This window comes from Hipposideros armiger, unplaced genomic scaffold (genome assembly GCF_001890085.2).
Source record: "Hipposideros armiger isolate ML-2016 unplaced genomic scaffold, ASM189008v1 scaffold_92, whole genome shotgun sequence".
Lineage (NCBI taxonomy): Eukaryota > Metazoa > Chordata > Mammalia > Chiroptera > Hipposideridae > Hipposideros > Hipposideros armiger.
The window spans coordinates 1,374,143-1,380,558 of NW_017731442.1; positions in this window are offsets into that span (position 1 = coordinate 1,374,143).

The following is a 6,416-nucleotide window of genomic DNA, read 5'->3' on the forward strand; positions in this document are numbered from 1 at the left end:
TTTTCTGCTCAGAGGAAAAGCTGGCCCTGTGCCCAGGTAAACCAGAACATCAGCCTTGCCAGCTAGAGCAGGGATCTATCAGTGCTCAGAATCGAATCTGAGGCACGAAAAAAGACATACCTGCCTTAAAATATCTCCCCATGGGGTCTGAAATTCCAGTCCAGGCCTGTGCTTAAAGTACAGCTTCTCTGAAGAACAGCATGAAAACACTGAGGTGAGAGGGGTGTTACCATGTTATCATTTTGCCACGTGAACTGAATTGAAATAAGGAGACACACTGTAAGAAAGCTTTGCTTATGGAAATATCTTACTTTCTTCTTGCTTTTGAGGGTTTTTCTGAATTTCCCTAAAGACATATATATTCTTTCTTTCTTCTTTCTTCCTTTCTTTCTTCCTTCCTTCCTTCCTTTCTTTTCCTTCCTTCCTTCCTTCCTTCCTTCCTTTCTTTCTTTCTTTCTTTCTTTCTTTCTTTCTTTCTTTCTTTCTTTCTTTCTTTCTTTCTTTCTTTCTTCTTTCTTTCTTTCTTCTTCTTTCTTTCTCTCTTTCTTTCTTAAGATTTTATTGGGGAATTGGGGGAGGGGAACAATGTTGGGGAATTGGGGAAGAGGAACAGCCAAGTTGTTGTTCTTCAATTTTCATTGTGGAGGGTGCCAGTCGCCATCTGGCTTCCTGTTGGCAGTTCGTGGCCTCTAAACTCAAGGTGCTGTGTTCAATCTTAGTTGCAGGTGGGCATAGCCAGCATTCCATGCGGGAGTTGAACCAGCAGCCTTGTTGTTAAAAGTGCACACTGTATCCACTGAGCCATCCGGGCAGCAGCTCAGCTCAAGGTGCTGAGTTCAGTCTTAGTTGTGGGTGGGCATAGCCCATCATTGAACAGGCAATCTTGTTGTTACACCAGCTGAGCCATCCTACCACCTGTTGGCAGCTCAGCAACAGCTCAGCTGGGGCGCAGTGTCACTGGCCCATGTGGGAATCGAACCGGCGGCCCCGAATCTCAGAGCTTGCGTTCTTAAGCCAACTCTTAACCAACTGAGACACTTGGCAGGCCCTGTACTGTTTTATTAATAGTCCTTATTATAATTACATATAAAATAACACATGGTCATAGTAGAAATTTTGGAAAATACAGAATGGTATAAAGAATTTAAAATTCTGGGGAATATAGTCAATAATGTTGTAAAAACTATGTATGGTGTCAGATGGGTACTAGACTTATTGAGAGGATCACTTCATAAATTATATAAATGCCTAATCACTGCGCTGTACACCTAAAACTAATATAAAATACTATTGAATGTCAACTGTAATAAAAAAAATTATATATAGTCACAGGATGTAAAGTACAGCATAGGGGGCCGGCCAAGTGGCGCGATGGTTAAGAACTCGCTTGGGATGCCAGAGGGCCCCAGTTCGGATCCCACATATGAGGGCCAGTGACACTGCCCTCCACAGCTAAGATGCTGAACAACAGCTCGACCTGTGGCGATGGCGTAGGCTGCAGCCCCTGTGGCAGAGGGTTGCCATGGGCTACTGTCTGTAGCCAGCAACCAGCGTGACCGGCCAGCAGCCGCAGTGAGCGGCCGTCCAGAAGCCGGCGACTGATCTGCCTCGGCCGGGAAGAGCGCAATGAAGGTGCCAACTTGGGCCAGTAAAGCAACGTCCTCCACAAGTAGACTGAAGAACAAAAAACAACAGCAACTTGTCTGTTCCCCTTCCCCCAATTCCACAGCATTGTTCCCATCCCCCCAATACCCAATAAAAGTCTTTTAAAAAAGAAAAAAAAAAGTACAGCATAGAGAATATAGTCAATGGTATTGTAATAGCTATGTATGGAGTCAGATGGGTAGTAGACTTGTTGGGGTTATCGCTTTGTGAGGAGTGTAAATGTCTAATTATTATGTTATTTTGTACACCTGAAAGTAATAATTTAAAAAATTTTAAATTCATTCATAATTAATTCCACCATCCAGGAGAGATTACTTCCTTCTAGTCCTATCCTCTTACTATTCTATTAAAAAGCCTACATGTATACATATGTAAGTGAAAACATAGAATTGAACACTTTATTTTGTGTCCTACTATTTCACCTAAAATTGAATTGTGTTATTTGTGTCATCAAATATGCTTGAAAAAAAAGTATGCTTGAAAATATTGTTTTTAATGACCTAATACTCTATCATGTTGATGTGCAAAAGTATATTTAACCAATCCTATATTGTTTCCATTTGCTTTGGCATTTGGGTCATTTCCAATTTTTTGCTAGAGTTGATTATGCTTTCATGAACCTCTCTCATTAGTTGCCTATCACAGAAAATCCAGTTCCAATGGGCTTTAGCCAAATAGATGTTATTGGCAAAACTCAGAAGTGAAGAGGAAGGGAACTTCGGCCAAGGCTCAGTCAGGGCTCCTGCTCCATTCCCCTGCAGTTCTTCCCATTTTACTCTTCTCTGGGTGCCAGCTTCACCCTCAGGTTGGCTTCACCTCAGCCCCTGGGGCAACAAGCTTTCATGTTCACCCATGGGGGTGGAGAGATGGCCCAGGGCCTCTGCTTTGCTCTGTTTGGCCAATTTATGAAAGGGTAGCCACTAGGCTTCGACTGCCTTGGGCCCGGGTTCACTGCCCATCCTTGACCAAGTCATTGTGGCAAGGGATGCAGGGAAGTGTGAGGGTTACCCCTGTGGCTCTTGCACAGTGTGGGAAGGGAAAATGCTGAGTGGACAGCCAGAAAATGTCCCTGTCTCTGTAGCATGGCTACTCAGATTGAGGCCTGTGGACCTCCACGTCATCTGGAACTAATTGGAAATACAGAAATCTTAGGGACCTCCCCACCCCTACTGAATCGGACTCTGCCTTTTAATAAAAGCCCCACTCAGGAGGTTGCACATTAAAGTTGAGAAGCCCTGCCCTACTTGATTAGTCCCTGAAGATAGATCCCTAAAAGTAGAATGGCTGGGGAAAAGGGCATGGATATTTCTAAAATTCTTGATACATATCATCAAATTATCCTGCATAAGGCTCTATCACTTTACAGTCCCCCCCTGGGATCTGGGTGTGTGAAGCCTAAAGCATATACAATTTGGGAGAGGCCTCTTTAAGAAACATAATACAAAATTAAGTGCAAAAGTTAATATTTAGGATAACAGAACAGAAAAGCTAATACCTCAAAAATCATAAAATAACATTAGTTTTAATTATCAGCATGTTGAAACATATGAAACTGCCAATTTGTAGATAAAAAGAGTCACATATGATTAAAAAGCAATTTCATGTTGTTTAACCTAAAACTCCCTCGCCCCCATTTTTGGCTGCATTTTTCTTTTTCCTTCTTTAAAAACTTTATTGAAATATAACTCCCATACCATACAATTCACCCTTTAAAGTGTACATTTCAATGGCTTTTACTATATATTCACAGAGGTATGCAACTATCACCACAGTCAATTTTAGAACATTTTTATTAGCCCCAAAAGAAACTTTATACCTTACCTGTTATCCCTCAACCCACCCCCTGACCCCCACCCCTGCTTCTCTGGACAACCACTAATCTGCTTTTTGTCTCTATAGATTTGCCTATTATGGACATTTCATAATCATATCATACATGATCTTTTGTGTTTGGGTTATTTCACTTAACATAATGTTTTCAAGCTTTATCCATGTTGTAGCGTGTATCAGCACTTTGTTTCTTTTTATTGCTGAGTAATACTGCTTTGTATGAATATACCAGAATTTATTTACCCATTCTTCAGTTGGTGGACATTGGGCTGATTCCACTTTTTGGCTGTTATGAACAATGCTTCTATGAACGTTTGTGTACAGGTTTTATGTGGATGTGTTTTCATTTTTCTTGGGTATAACCTAGGAATGGAATTCCCATGTCATATGTTAGTCAGGATTCTCCAGAGATACAGAACCAATAGTGTTTGTCTATAAGATAGATAGATAGATAGATAGATAGATAGATAGATAGATAGATAGGGCATAATTAGCTCTTGTGATTATGAAGGCAGACAAGTTCCAAGATCTGCAGGATGGGTCAGTCAGCAAGCTGGAGACCCAGGAGAGCCAATGGTAGTCAAGTCTGAAGGGCAGCAGGAAGAGTTACTATTTCAGTTCTAGTCTACAGGCAGGAGAAAGCCAACGTTCCAGCTAAAAGGCAGTCAGGCAGGAGGAATTCTCAATTACTGGAGGGAGGGTCAGCCTTGTTCCATGGAGGCTTTCAATTTATTGGATGAGGCCCACCCACATTAGGGAGGACAATCTGTTTTATTCAGTCTACTGACTTAAATGTTTAATTTCATTCAAAAACAACCTCACAGAAATGCCCAGAATAATGTTTGACCAAATGTCTGGGTACCCTGTGGCCCAGTCAATTTGATACATGAAATGAACCATCATAGTAATTATGTTTACTTTTTTTTAAAAAAGATTTTATTGGAGAATTGGGGGAAGGGGAACAGACAAGTTGCTGTCCTTTTGTTCTTCAGTCTAGTTGTGGAGGACGTCGCTTCACTGGCCCAAGTTGGCACCATCATTGCGCTCTTCCCGGGTGAGGCAGATCAGTCGCTGGCTTCTGGACGGCCGCCCACGGCAGCTGCTGGCCGCTCACGCTGGCTGCTGGCTACAGACGGTAGCCCATGGCAACCCACTGCAGCAGGGGCCACAGCCTATGCTGTTGCCAGTGACTCAAGACAGCCTAGCTCCAGGTTGAGCTGTTGTTCAGCATCTTAGCTGTAGAGGGCAGTGTCACTGGCCCTCATATGTGGGATCCGAACCTGGGCCCTCTGGCGTCCCAAGCCAGTTCTTAACTATCACGCCACTTGGCCGGCCCTGATATTTATTTCTTTTATTATTGAGAGTTTAGGGACGTGTCCTCGTGCCACCTCGCTAAGCTCCTCTGAGATGCCTTTTCAGGCTAGGCCTTGCTCACTCTCTCAGTAGGCATGGTTTCCTGTGGCAGCTGGTCCAGCCAGCCAGGACCTCACTGCTGTTGGCCCCAGACATTTCCTGGGTGATACATGGGTGGGTCATTCTGTGAGGGCTGAAATAGCCCAAGCTCCTGCCACCCCAGGTCTCAGAGAAGCATGAGAGAGCAGCTAAATTTCTCCACGTCCCTGAGAAGGACTTAGGAATTTGCTAAGAAAGACTGACCCTGAGGAGGCTGGTGGTCATGGTAAGAAAACATGCAGCAGAAAATAGTGAGTCCAGGGATCACAGACCCTCCAGAGAATGCCAGCCATTAAAGACGACATATCGGTGGAGGCCACACAGGACAGAACAGCAACAGATCAGACACCTCTGCTCAGACCTAACATATCTAACAGGTGCTACCCAGGGGAGAAAGGTGATGGGAAAAATCTGAATTGACAGTTTCAAAATGAAAAAAACTGAGAAAACGCATATGGAACCAAATTTTCCTGGAAATGCTAGGGTTTCATTTTCTGCCATCAGGTGGATTAAGTTGAATAACAGAAAAAATAAAGTATTGCCTGCACAGGGCTGCCTGGCTACGGCGGGGCCATACAGAGATCAGACTGTATTCTGACTGGCAGGCCTGGAGGTGGCCTAAGGCCTTGTTATTCCAGGTATGGTCCAAGGACCAGCAGCAAGGCCATCACCTGGGATGTGTTAGAAATTCAATCTCAGGTCTCATCCCTAGATCTTCAGAAACTGAATCTGCATTTTAAGATTCCCAAGGTGATTCATATGCATATTAAAGTTTGGGAAGCATTGACTTAGGGATGATTCAGAGGTTTCAAGTGTTTTCCTTAAGAGTTTAACTCCACACAAAATCTTTATCTGGCAGTAAAAGAATGCAGGTAATTTGGGAGGCCCACGCCCCTTTAGCTCATCACTCACAACAGCGCTTGAGGCACACCTGTGGATCTCTAATAGCACTCCGGAGACCCGCTAAAACCCACTCATCTGCCCAGGCTCCTCAGTCTGGCATTTAAGGGCGCTAAGCAGATGTTTCTAACAGCAGGTGGTCTGCTGTGAGGGACTTGGGTGGAGGGTGTGTGGGCTGTCCCTGAAAGCCAGCAGCAAGGCTTTATGGATGGAAGCGCCAGCAGACAACAGGGCAAGGCTGTGCAGAAAAACCCAGCTCATTGCTTAGTCCGTATTGCCCGCCTCCTTTCTGGGCTAATCCTCCGGGCCAGACAGACCCAAGCAAGTCTAGGGGTAGGTTTCCATAGTCCTGCCTGCTTCAACAAAGTAATAAGCCCAGTGTAGACACCGAATTTCCAGGGCTGCTCATACAGACCCGCAATCTTAAAATCCACTTACCTAGGACTCCCAGAGCTGGCTCATGTGGCAAGGTGACCCTGGCTGAGGGGACTGCCCTCACTGTGACGCAGCCCAGACCTGCAGTCTAGGACTGGGCTTCTAAGTTTCCTGAGGGGACACTTCTTATAGCT